Below are 13,159 nucleotides of genomic sequence, written 5' to 3'. Positions count from 1 at the left end.
TTTTCCTGGTCGACGAGAGAAAAGAGAGGCGAAGACGGCCTTACAAAGAACCCAAGGCCAGCTCGCCAAGCCGTGGGGGCCCCGGGCTGCTTCCGAGCGGAGGCTGGCGCGGGGCCGCGGGCCGGGCCGGGCGCGCGCGGGGGCCTGGGCGCTGCGCGCTCCGCCGGCCCCTGTCCTCCGCTCGCACTGCGGCGCGCAGCTCTAGCTCGTGCAGACTGGGCGTTTCGGAGGCGCGGCGGCGAGGCCGAAGCGGGGGCGGGGGTGCGGGGGGGAGGAGGAGGCGGTGGGGGAGGAGGAGGAGGAGGGTCTGGGGCCCGGCCGGGGATGGGGATGGGGGGGCGCGCCGCTGGCCTGCGCCCTCGCCTTTCCGGAGGAGGCAGGGAGCTCTGCAGCGGCCGCGGCAGCAGTAAATGGCGTCATGTGGATCCGAGGCGGAACAGAACAGTTGTTGTCCCAGAGGATATATCGCATCCGGTCCCAGCTCATTGGCTCCGCGGGGCTACATTCACTCACACTCCAGCGCCCGCCAGCGCTCCGAGCCGCAGGAGGCATTCAAAAGGGCAACCGCGCCGCCCCGCGCGTCGCTAGTCGCTCCTGCAGCCGGGGCGCCGTCACGCGGGGCGCCCGCGGGGCCGCTCTGGCCACCGCGAGGTCAGTTTATCTAGTTTCAAGGAAACACTGACCTTAAGGCTCCCCCCCAGCCCCCACCCCCGGAGGCCACGAGCGCGAGCCGGAGGCTAGGCTCGCTTAGGGAACTTTCTCCCTCGCCACCGGGAGAGGAGGAGGGACGTTGCAAACTCACCCGGCCGCACAGGGTTAGCGTGGAAAGCGAGTGGCAAGCTTTTGGATTCGATTCGGAATCCATTTCGGTTCTACCTTCTTGTCTCCTTCGCCCGCCCCACCCCCCTCCAATGCCCGGGGGGCGAAGCCGGTGGGGGGGGGGGAGCAGGAGCGGGAGGGAAAGGGAGCGGGAAGTGAGGTGGGAGGGCTATTGGTTTATTCTTTGTCTACTGGATTAACCCGATTATACACCGGGCACCAGCACAAACCGCCTCCCCCACCTCCGAGCCTTGTACGGGAGGGACGGAATGCAGATTCGGGTTTCAAGTCCCTTCTCCTCTGACTGGGATTGGCTTTTGACTGTGTGGTCTTGTAGTTTGTTAGAATTTCATTTTTAAGAGGGATTATCTATAGATGGAGGCCTTTTGAAGACTTTTTTGTATTGTTTTGCTCGATGCAAAAGCCTTTTAAATTAATTCAGTAATACCCACGCGATTACTCACGGCGACATCATGGACTTCCGAAATAGGGAGAGGGGGGAGAAGCTGACTGTTCCCCTGCAGAACTGAATTCCTCCTTCGGGAAGCCGTAAATAAAACAAGAGTCATCTTTCAAATCCCACTATTTGTCACCTAGAACATTCTCAGGAGGTTCCTCTCGTTCGTGTTGGGAGTGGACTATGGTGAACCACTTAAAATAAGAAAATACATAGGCTCTGGCCGTTGCTGGACTAAGAAAGGTGCCTGCACGTGGAAGCACCCAGCTGGTAACTGAAACAGCCACACATTAATGTTGCAATTTTAGCCCAGAATTTACTGGATGTTTTGTCTTTTCCGGAAAGTACCTGCTGGAAGGTCAAAATTCCCGCACAGCACCTGCGACCTTGCGCCAGGCGAGGTTCGAGCCGCTGAAAGCCGGCGCTAGAGAAACGTGGAGTTTGATTTCTCTCGCCCCAGCCCTCATCTGTTCGCTGCTACCGTGGCCTTCAGCACTTTTTGGGGGGACGTATCTCTCCAGATAGTCCCTGTCACGTCATTTGCCTCGCTTGCGCTCTTGCCCTGCCCTCTCCGTGTTTCTTCACGCTCGTCTCTTTCGCCTGGGCTTTGGAACTAGAGATGGCAGGGGAAGTGGCATGCGTTATTTCCGGGCGCTGGGCTACGTGCCCCCACCCCACGGCCGAGAGTGGAAGAGCCTCGGTCGGCCGGCTCCTTCGCGTCCCCGAGACTTTGGGCTCTGGACAGCTGGGCCTCTTGGGCCGCCGCTGCTTGCGCGGCGTCCGAAACCGTGGAGTCTCTAGCAAGCGAGCGCAGTAGTCGCTGCGCTTCCCTTTGGAGCCACCAGGGGGCGTGCGCCAGGCACCCGGCTCGAGTTGCTTTCTTCTTTAGGACTCAGAGTGGGCTGGAGGGGTTTGCCTTCCAAACCAGCCAGGGGTCTGGCTGGCCTCAGGATTTTTAAGAGATGTGTAGTATAATCGCCACGCAAGGTGGCATTTCTTGCCACCGTCTTAGTCATGTTCCCTTTGAGACCGAGCTGCTTCGATTCCGAAGTGTTCATTCAGCCCAGGAGCTTGTGAGGTCAAAAGCAGGTTGTGGCAAGGCTGCTGGTGTGTGACCAGCAAGGGGCTGAAGCAGAGCTGGCCAGAGAAACACCTCCTCTCACACCCTCGCACCCGGTGGCTGCTTCTAGGGAGCCATTTGCCCCATGCCATTTCCTCCAGAGCTGCAGGAGCTCTGCCAAGAGGTCATTAGGAATCAAAGCATAAAACAGAATTTAAACCAGGAACTTCCGGATGCTTGGGGAAGAATCTAAGAATGCATACTTAGAACGCATAAATCAGAAAGGGATTTTAAGTAATAATCTTCTTGCCTTTTTTTCTCTCCAATAACCCCCGCATTGCTGCTTAGGAAAACATTTTACCTGAAACTTAAGACCAAAATGAATGTAGAAATCTATTGGAATCTTTTAAATTATTCCTTAGTCTTTCTTTATCTTACTTAGTAATACTGTTTATCAGTCAGTGAAGTGTGTAAGCTACCATATTGTGCTTCCAAAGACTACTGTTAAAATAGAAAAGACGTTTTGTCTTTGTGCACACATTGTATACGCACAATGTGGTGTTTCATGAAACCATTGTTCCTCATAATCAGTTATGCACACAAATTAAAACTGGCGTTAATTGTGGAAGAGAATCCAGGATAATGGCAGAGCTCAGACGAACAAGAGAAAGCTCATTTTCAGAATGTTGTGGAAAGTTCTAGAAAGACAATCCTGATACAAGCGCCGATTTTACCACTTGCCAAACGCTGTAAAACAAAAGACAGAACAATCACAAACAAGTCCCGGGATCTCCACGGTGCACTGATGCTCAACCCCCGGATCCCAGAACTCGTCAAGTAGCATACTTGCCCAGTGCTGGCCGTGGATGAGACTCTGTTGTGTGCCAGTGAATTCTCAGCTCTGGCTTCGTTTCTTGAATTCATTTATTTGTAATTCATCACTACTGTCTTCTCCATTTGTTGTTTTTTAAGGAGGCAGAATATAAACATCGGTGAATTTCACCTCCTCCAGCCTTTGCTAGAGGGTAGTGAAGAAGATTGGGACAGTCTGATTGGAGTTGTGTTGAGTGAGTTGAAACCTTGTTAGGATTGTCCCTGCCAACTGACCTAAGTTGTTGGGTTTTCTTTAAATGGGAAAGTATGTCTTTAGACGGCTCTCCATCCAGTTTCTTTCTGAGAGTTGAATAAAGCTTGACCTTCCTAGCTTTAGTCTTAGTTTTGAAAACCTAAGAGAAATCTTTCAAACATACAGTGTCTATTGAGACCAAGAATTAATAAGTACCTAGACATTTTGTCCTGTTACCAAAGGAGGTGGGTATTTTGATTGTTTGCTTTGTATTCATAGGAGAAGACAGTACAGAACACAACAGTGTATACTCTTTCCAGGGGTTACAGTTTGGACCTTTAAGCCATCATTTCTCTTTACAGTCCAACTGGGACAATCAAATTCATCTGTGCAAGGACTCTTCCGCGACCTTCCTGTAGCAAAGGACTTTGCAGTGGGGACCTTTTGATTTGGCAGCCAGGACTGTTATCATTTTACATTTTGAATTTCTTTGATTCCTCACATTCTGTTGGTATTGCCTCCAGGAGGGGAATTGGGAGTGGCTTCAATAAAGAAACAAAGGCATTCAAAATAGACCACTTGATGTCTTATCTAGATTGCTTAGAGGACTGGAAGCAGTTTATCTCTGAATCTGACCTCCTTTGCTGACGTCCTTTCTCCCTAACTGAACTGGGTGCTCTGGCTAAGATCAAAGGTTACAGGGGCAAGGGGAGTGGTCTTGATAAATGACCTTGAGCAGCAGTCTCCACGGGACTGGTGTTTTTCAGAGCTCTTTACCTAGCTGAAATCTACCTGTAGTTCTTACTGGTTAATGAATGAGTATTCCTGCTAGATGCTTACCCATTGTTTACAAATAATGCAAAGTCAGACGGGGGCTGAAGGCAGGAAAGGATTCTACGGCTGACCTCATGAGTTTTCCCGTTGCTTTTTCAATATATTTGTCCTTTGAATTAAAGATTAAACTTCTTCCTTTGTGGGACTAATCTAGTCCTCTGTCCTTCCCTCTTTACGTTTACTTTTCTATGTGTTCCTTAACATTTGATCCTTTTCGTTGTAGAACCTTAAAAAAAAAAAATAGATGCTAAAGCCTAATATGAATACATGAGAATCAGTAGTGGACATTAGTCTTCAGATATCATTGGTAATGTTAGTAGTGTAAGGAAGATTTGGTTTCTGAATACGTAGGATTTTTTTAAAAATTTGTTTATTATGTATGCAGCAATCCGCCTGCATGTATACCCTCAGGCCAGAAGAGGGCACCAGATTTCATTACAGATGGTTGTGAGCTAACACCTGTTGCTGGGAATTTAACTCAGGACCTCTGGAAGAGCAGCCAGTGCTTTTAGCCTCTGAGCCATCTCACCAGAGGATATTTTAGTTTGACTTTTAGACAAGGTCTCACTAGGTAGCTAAGCCTGCCCTGCGACTCTGAAGACTAGAGCTTGTGCCTCCCAAGTGCTTAGATTACAGGCAGGCACGGGGTCCAATCCATGGATATTTTAATCTTATACTTCTCATTGTGTGCGTATTTGATCCAAGGGCGCAGGAAGTTCAGACCGTTCTCTAGGGAAGATGTAGTCCAAAAATTCCCACCACCATGGTTATTTTAGTATAGACATCAAAATATTAAGGCCAACAGCCAGTTTCAAATCTCAGTGCATGGGTTACGTCTAAATATGTCTGGCTTGAAAAGCAGCTGTATACAGATTTAGGTTATTCTCATGGGGAGGAAATGTCTTCAAGTTGCAGTCATTGAAATACTGAGAGTTCTATAAAACAGCTTTTAGAGTTATGCTGGAAAGACCAGATTATGCCAAAAATCTTGAGTTTTTTTGTTTGGGTGCTGGAATTGAAACAGAGTTTCTTGGATTTTTGTTTGTTTTGTTTTCTGTTTTTCAAGACAGGGTTTCTCTGTGTAGTCCTGGCTGCCCTAGAGTTCTGCAGACCAGGGTAACCTGGAACGCAGAGATCACCTACCTCTGCCTCCCAAGTGCTGGGATTAAAGGCGTGTGCCACCACTACCTGGCCAGCTTCTTAGGTTCTAACAAGAATACATCAATAGCTTAAATGTGTGATAAATATTGTGGAGTTTTTCTTTTCTCTCTTTTTTTTTCTCCAGAAAGGAGAGTTTTTGTGTGTGTGTGTGTTTGTTTGGTTTGGTTTTACTGATTCTTTAAAAGAAAATATTCCAGTTCTATTTTCAATAAATTAAATTTAAAAATTTACTTTTAATTTTTTTCAACTTTTAATTTTGGAAAAGCAAGTGTCTGGGAGCTGGAGAGATGGCTCAGCAGTGAAGAGCACTTCCGGCTCTTGCAGAGCATCTGGGTGTGGTTTCCAGTACCCACATCGCAACCCACAAGCTCCTGTGACTCTAGTTCCAGGAGATCTGATGCCATCTTCTGGCCTCTGAAAGGATCAGATGATGCCTATATAAGATGCACATATATACCTGCAGGCAAAGCAACCATCCATGTAAAATAAAAATGAATACATTTTTTCTTTTAAAGTATTTGTTTAATTTTTTTTCTTTTCTCTGTTTTTTAGACAAAATCTCAGTGGTACCAGGGTGGCATGTGGCCAGAGGATGACATGGAACATCTGTGCCTTTCCCGTGGAGTGCTGGGATTTTACAAGTATAAACTGCCACCTCCCATTTATATGCATTTATATCCTCTGCCCTGGATTCTCCCCCACCCCCCAAACAGGGTCTCACTATGTAACCCTAGTTGGTTTCGAACTCACTGTAGATCATGCTGACTCTGCCTCTTGGTTGCTGGGATTATACACTTGCTCCGCCACACCCAACTGAATTTGGGGAAGGAGTCACAGAATTGAAGTCATTTTGCTACTGTGAGAATATTATTACTGTGTCTTGCATAAAATGACGGAAGCAGGTTTGATTAACGCCATGATTTCTTTTTCTTTCCTTTCCTCCCCTCTTTGGCTCCCTCTTCCTCTTTCCTTTTCCTTTCCTCTTTTCTAAGATGGTCTTTTTATGAAATAAACCATGTTCTCAACCTCCTCTGCTGAAATATATACATATACATACATATACATACACACATACATATATATATATTTTTCTGTGTGTCTCTGGCTCTCCTGGAACTCATTCTGTAGACCAGGCTGGCCTCGAATTCACAGAGACCCACCTGCCTCTGCCTCCCTGAGTGCTGGGTTTAAAGGCGTGCGCCACCACCACTCAGCTTGAATTATGTATATATATTTTGATGCTGGTTAAAAAAAAAACAATTAAAACTTTCACAGTACTGAACTGTAACTTGAAATGAAGACAGTAGCGCTTCAGTTAATGTTCAAGGATAAATTTGGAACGTAACTAGAAGAGTTGCATCATGGGCAGCACTGTAGCTTGGACAAGTCAAGCCAGAACAGCACTGTCATGTGCATGGCCTGTAAGCATGGAAGCGGCATCAAAGAAGCTGTGCGGTTGCTACCGAATGACCACACGCGCATCCGGATGAAGATGGTTCAGCTCCAAAGCCTAGACTGCACTTCTGAAAAAAGCTACATTTATTTGTTTATTTATTACTGGAGTGGGGAATGACGTGTGAGTCCCACAGCGCACATGGTCAGAGGACAACTTCTGGAGTTGGCTTTCTCCCTCCGTTCTGTGGGTGGGGGATTTTGCTCAGGCGCTCAGGCAGGCTTGTGCCACAGAATGTGCAAAAGCATGGCAGGCACCTTTTCCCCGCTCTCGGGGAGGGGGGGGGGCTGCAGAATGGATTTGTATCTGGCAAAAATCAAGGATGTATGTAATATTTGTCATATAAACTGATGAAATAAAGAAAGAGTAGCAGAAAGGGCCGGGTGTGGGGCATACGCCTTTAATTCCTCCCCCCCCCCCAACACACACAGGAGACAGGTGGATCCAAGTTCGAGGTCAGCCTGTTTAGCAGAGCTAGTTCCCAGACAACCAGGACCACACAGACAAACCCTGTCTCCACCCTTCCCCTGAAATAAATGAGTAACAGAAAAAGTCACCAAGCACTGGACAGTTTTTGCAGTTTCTGTTCTCTGTGAGTACCCTTTACTAATTTTGAGAAATAAACTTTTCACCCTTGTTTTATTGCGGAGACATATTTGCCTTATATTCTCTAAGATGTTGAACTCATCCATGGGCAGCTTAGGAACACAGCTTGTAGAGTGTTTGTTTGCCTGGCATGTGTGAGGCCTCAAATACAGTTCCTAACAATGAAAAAGAAGTCCGTGGGAAAATTAGAAATTATATTATTATTTGTATATTTTAACTCATAACATCCTCCTCTCACCTCACCCTATTAAACTAAACAACAACAACAACAAAAAAAAAAACTCCAAACAAGACAAACCCCTATCTCATGGCCAAGGTTGAAGTATTCTCAAAGTTCCATAGGTTACAGAGGCCAAGACATCTGGATTTGGACTCAGCTGATGGCACTGTGAGCTAATCTGATTACAAACCTCCGTTGCCTAAATTCTTGAGTCTTGTCGCTCTTGATAAAGGTCCAAGTTCTCCACGTACCCTCCAGGCCCTACCACCCAGCCTCTTTCCCTCTCCAGCCTCCTGTCCCAACACACTCCCGCTTTCTGCCTCCCGGCTATGAAGGCTGCCGCTGAGTTGCTCAAAGAGTGCCCCTCTCTTGCAACAGGGCCTTGAACGTGCTATTCTCTGATGTGCTCTGGACGACTTCTCTTGTCTTTGCACTCCTGTTTACCTTTCAAATCCCTGTTGTCAGATTCTCAGGAAAGTCTTCTTTGACCTTTTTGGAGATCAGTCTTTTTTTGTCTCATGGCTGTGTCAAAAGAAACAGTACTTGGAATCAGCCAATCCTTTAACCTATGACTGTCTCCACTCTATTTAAATTCCTGAGTCATTTTTGCATACCGCTTTATAGTCCCAGAGCCTGGTGTGAATACGGACTTGAAAACTATCTTTCCATCAGATGAATGAGAGAAGGGGTGAAATAATGAATGGCTGTGTAGGGCTGTTGTGGGGATAGCATGGCAGTGTGTCTAGACAGCCTGCATGAAGCTCTAAAAAGGCAAAGTGATACTTTTAGTTAAATTGGGTTTGGTCATTTTCTTGAGAAAATTAGCTATTCTGCTAATGTAGTTTTTAAAATTAACTTTAATAAATACAATCTGATTATTTAAACATATTTGTTTGTATTTGCACCCAAATAACACTGTAGAAAGTTTGGATAAGTTCCTATAACACACACACACACATATTAAGGTAAAGGTTTTCTGTATAGCCCTGGCTGTCCTGGAACACACTCTATAGACCAGGCTGGCCTAGAAATCAGAGATCTCCTGCCTCTGCTTCCCGGAGTGCTGAGTCTATAACTATTATTAATAGCATGTATTAATATTCAATGTTTCTGTGGGAATACTAACCATATATTGACTTTTACTTTCACCTATGACCTATCCAAAGTATAAAAAGTACTTTAGAGAAGAAAGAACCCACATAGATGAAATTGTTTTTCTGATGGAAATGTCTCATTGAGTTGTTTGCTCAAGACAATTGGCTGGGTGCAATACACAAGTCTGAAATTGCAGGTACTGAGAATGCTGAGGTGAGGCAGGAGGCTAGCTCTGAAGGCCAGCCTGTAAAGAGCAAGATAATGTAAGCACCTTCTTGTCTGAGTGGCTGTGGTCCTTTGTACTGTGCTGCACTGGGTTTGGCTGCACGTTTTGAGGCCTGAGCCCTGTGTCTGGAATGTGATTATACAGACTCCGAACCTGTTAAAGGAAAACACATATTCATTTACACTAAATTGTGTGTAGGTATTTATTGTTACTAGGATGCATGATATTTTATAGTTCCACATTATTTGAAGTTACTATGATTCTGTAAAGGCGAATTTACACATGATTTAGAATAACAGTGTCCATAATTATTGGGTTTAGAACCTTGGTTGGGTAAACGCTGGCTCCCTCACTTTGTTCAGTGATTTGTGGAATAAGAAATGGTTTGTGGCAGCTGGAGAGATGGCTCAAAGGTTAAGAGCATTGACTGCTCTTCCAGAGGTTTTGAGTTCAATTCCCAGCAACCACGTTGTCATTCACAACCATCTGTAATGAGATCTGATGCCCTCTTCTGGTGTTCAGGCAAACATGCCGACGGAAAACCGTATAGACAATGAATAAATAATTTTTTTTAAAAAAAAAGGAAAGAAAGAAAGGAAATAGCTTCTGATTGAAAGTAGCCTGTAATCTCCGTGGAGAGAAGAGAAACCAGTCATAAGGAAGTTCCTCATTTTCAAGTCTGAGTTATCACTCCTGGAGGGAGTGCTGGCCCACCAGAGTAAAGGTGGCCATGCTTGTGAATCAAAACCCCCGTGGATCTTTGAATCTTATAAGTCTCTACCATTCTCTTATTTGAGTAGTATAAATGGTTGTTGTTTTTTAGTGTTACTATAAGAATCTGAAATGACCCCACAGGTTCATGTTGGAACATTTGCTTCCCAGATGGTAGTCATATTTTTGGAGACTGTGGATCCCCCTTTAGAAGCATGGTTCTCAACTTTTTTATGCTTTGACCTTTTAATACAGTTCCTCATGTTGTGGTGATCCCCAACCATAAAAGTATTTTGTTTCTACTTCATAACTGTGATTTTGTTACTGTTATGAATGATAATATAAATATCAGATATGCAACCCCAAAGGGGTTGCGACCCATAGGTTGAGAGCCACTGCATTAGATGATGGGGCCTACCTGGCAGAAGGAGTTAGTGAGGGTGAGATCCTAATTCTGGCCACTCCCTACATCCTGGTCCCCTATGGATGAATAGCTGTTCTCTACCGTTGGCTAATCGTGATGGACTGAAATACTCTGAAGCCCTGCACTGAGTGGTTCTGTAACACAGTCTGTCAGTAGCAACATTAGAACCTAATACAACTATGAACATCAAATTCTCTGGGTGTGGTACAGAGGGGGTTGAAGAGAATTGATGTTTGTAGTACTTTAACTTTGCAATGAAATTCAAATCCTGCTAGACAAGAGATAAAATATTTGAGTATTTAAGTTTTAAAAAAAGAATTCTGTAAGTATGTTTGAGGCATGACATAAATGATATTTTGGCTTCTAGAAGGACTAGGACTTGTGACAGTAAGTGAAAAAAGAGCATTTTCCTCTTGTACTTGGCAGATACTTCCCAAGGCCATACAATTGATAGCAAAAGAGTTCTTCCTTCCTTCCTCTCTCCCTCCTTCCCCCTTCCCCCTTCTTCCTTCCTTCCTTCCTTCCTTCCTTCCTTCCTTCCTTCCTTCCTTCCTTTCTTTCTTTCTTTCTTTCTTTCTTTCTTTCTTTCTTTCTTTCTTTCTTTCTTTCGTCTAGACAGAATTTCTCGTAGTTTTGGAGCCTGTCCTGGAACTCACTCTGTAGAACAGGCTGGCCTCGAACTCACAGTGTGTTCTGCCTCTGCCTCCTGAGTGCTGAGATCAAAGGTATGCGCCACCACCGCCCAGGAAAAGTGAGGTTTTTTTAAAAACTGAATTTAAGTGTGCGTGCCTGTGTGAGTATATGTGTGCCACATGCATGTGGATACCTGCAAAGGACAGAGGACTCTAGTATATTATTATGATAAATTTCAATCAGTTTATATTGAGATTTTGCATTCCAGAGATCACTGACAATTTTTATTCCTATCGACAATATCCCTTGATGATTGGCAAGTGGATTTATTTGTTTGTTTTTATGAGTCCCTTCCTACTCCATGCTAGAACTAAAGTAATGGGAATTTTGTTGACATAAAATTCTATGTTGCTTATGGGCACATTCATGAGGAAAATTTGATAGATGGACAAGTCAGGATGATGGGAAAAGCTAAAGGAAGCCAACTTCATATGACACTTTATTAACTGTGTCACAACTCTGACCCTCAACTTCATCTGTAGCTACTAGAGTTAACAAACACAAACATACAGAACACTCAATTTATATTTCAGATTAACAATTTACTTTCAGTGTAGCTAATACATGGCCTATGGGGGTCATTTGCATTCAAACCACCACATACATTCTTATTCTGTCTCTATCATGGTATTTTTTTCAGGTTCATATATTTTTATTGCATATGGATGAGTTTTAGGCCTGTGTACCACATGCATGCTGTGCCTATGGCAACCAGAAGAGGAGGCTGTCAGATAACCTGAACTTGAGTGATAGATAAATGGTTGTGAACCACCTGATGTGGAGCTGATCCTGAGTCCTCTGCAAGAGCATCAAGTGTTTTTAACAACTATATTACCACTCCAACCCTTATAGAAATGTATCTCTGTGCAATGCAATACAGTTATGAATTTAGCTTTATCGAAAACTTAATAGAGGTTGATGTAAGATGGGCCTCTATAAATTTAACCTGGTGACCCCACAGTTTCTTCTCTTACAATGTGGAAATAAAAATATTTCCAGCATCAGAGCATCATAGTAAGGATTGAGAAGTAATACATGTAGCTGTAGAAGAGGTCTGACTTATAATAACTCTTACTGAACAGAGTCAGTATTGCATTCATCATCATTATTAATCATGTGAGAGATCTACAGCCAGCTCACTGAAGACAGAATAGAAAATGGAGGACACATCAAAGTGTGGGGAGGTGGAGGTGGGTGGGTGCTCATACCTGCATGCTAGATTAGCCAGGCATCTTCTGCTTTCTTCGATTGGAAAATCAGCTACAGTGAGCACACACAACACAAAATGATACTGAAGTCATAGAGTACAGCCCCATCCAAGAGCCAGTCAGTAACACGGAGAGTGTAGGGGAAGCTCTCAGAAAGTTTCAAATGACATCCAAAACTAACCTTCATTAGCTTCATGATACGGTTACTCTGGGCCAGTGCTAGCGTCTGTCTTTTCTGGGGTTGTGGCCTGAGCCTCAGGTCCCAAAGATTCACAGATGGAAGAGCACGCTATGTCTAGCCTGTTTCTGAATATAGAATCCCCAGGATATGATTAAATTGCCAACCAATTTTAAGTTAGGGCCTTGGGGAAAGTTATTTAATTCTGTTCTCAAAAACTCACAGATGTGTGAAGATATGCCAGCGAGCACAAGAAGCTACAAGATAAACGTGGTCCATCAAATTTTATTTTGGCTTATGTACAGGCTTGGCACAAACAGCAAGTAAAGAAATAAATAAGATAATTAAATATGGCATTCAATACCTACTTTGGATTAGTTCTGGAACTTTCCAGGAATGTGTTCACATGTCTGTCTATACCTTGTTGAGTATTGAGGTGGAAATGGATAGAAAGTACTAGAAAAGCCAGGGGTGGTGCACCCTGCCCTGTCTTATCAGTCCAGCAGTTGGGAGCCAGGAGTATCAGGAGTTTCAAATCATCCTCAGTTGTGCAGCAAGCTTGAGGTCAGCCTGGGCTACCTGAGGTCCTACCTTAAACAAACAAACAAACCCCCCAAACAAATTAGCCTCCACCCCAACACACACACAATGAGCAACAACATTATAAGAAAGTGCTGGAACATCTTAATGCCTTGGTTTCCCCACTGAAGAGTGGAACGCTTAAGATGAAGTGAAAACCAAGTGTGGTAGGACATGCCTGGTGGTCTTAGCACTCTGGAGGCTGAGCAGGAGGATGGTGGTTTGGGTGAGCGTGGACTAGAGAATGAGATCTTGTCTCAAAGCAGAATGTGATGGAATATGGCCCTTAACCACGCAGTACTTGTAGCTGCTTCCTGAACTTTAACAAAGCATTTTGTTTCAATTTACGACTGAAGAACTTAGAGAAAT

This window comes from Arvicola amphibius, chromosome 13 (assembly GCF_903992535.2).
Source record: "Arvicola amphibius chromosome 13, mArvAmp1.2, whole genome shotgun sequence".
Taxonomy (NCBI): Eukaryota; Metazoa; Chordata; class Mammalia; order Rodentia; family Cricetidae; genus Arvicola; species Arvicola amphibius.
This window is presented reverse-complemented; position numbering follows the sequence as displayed.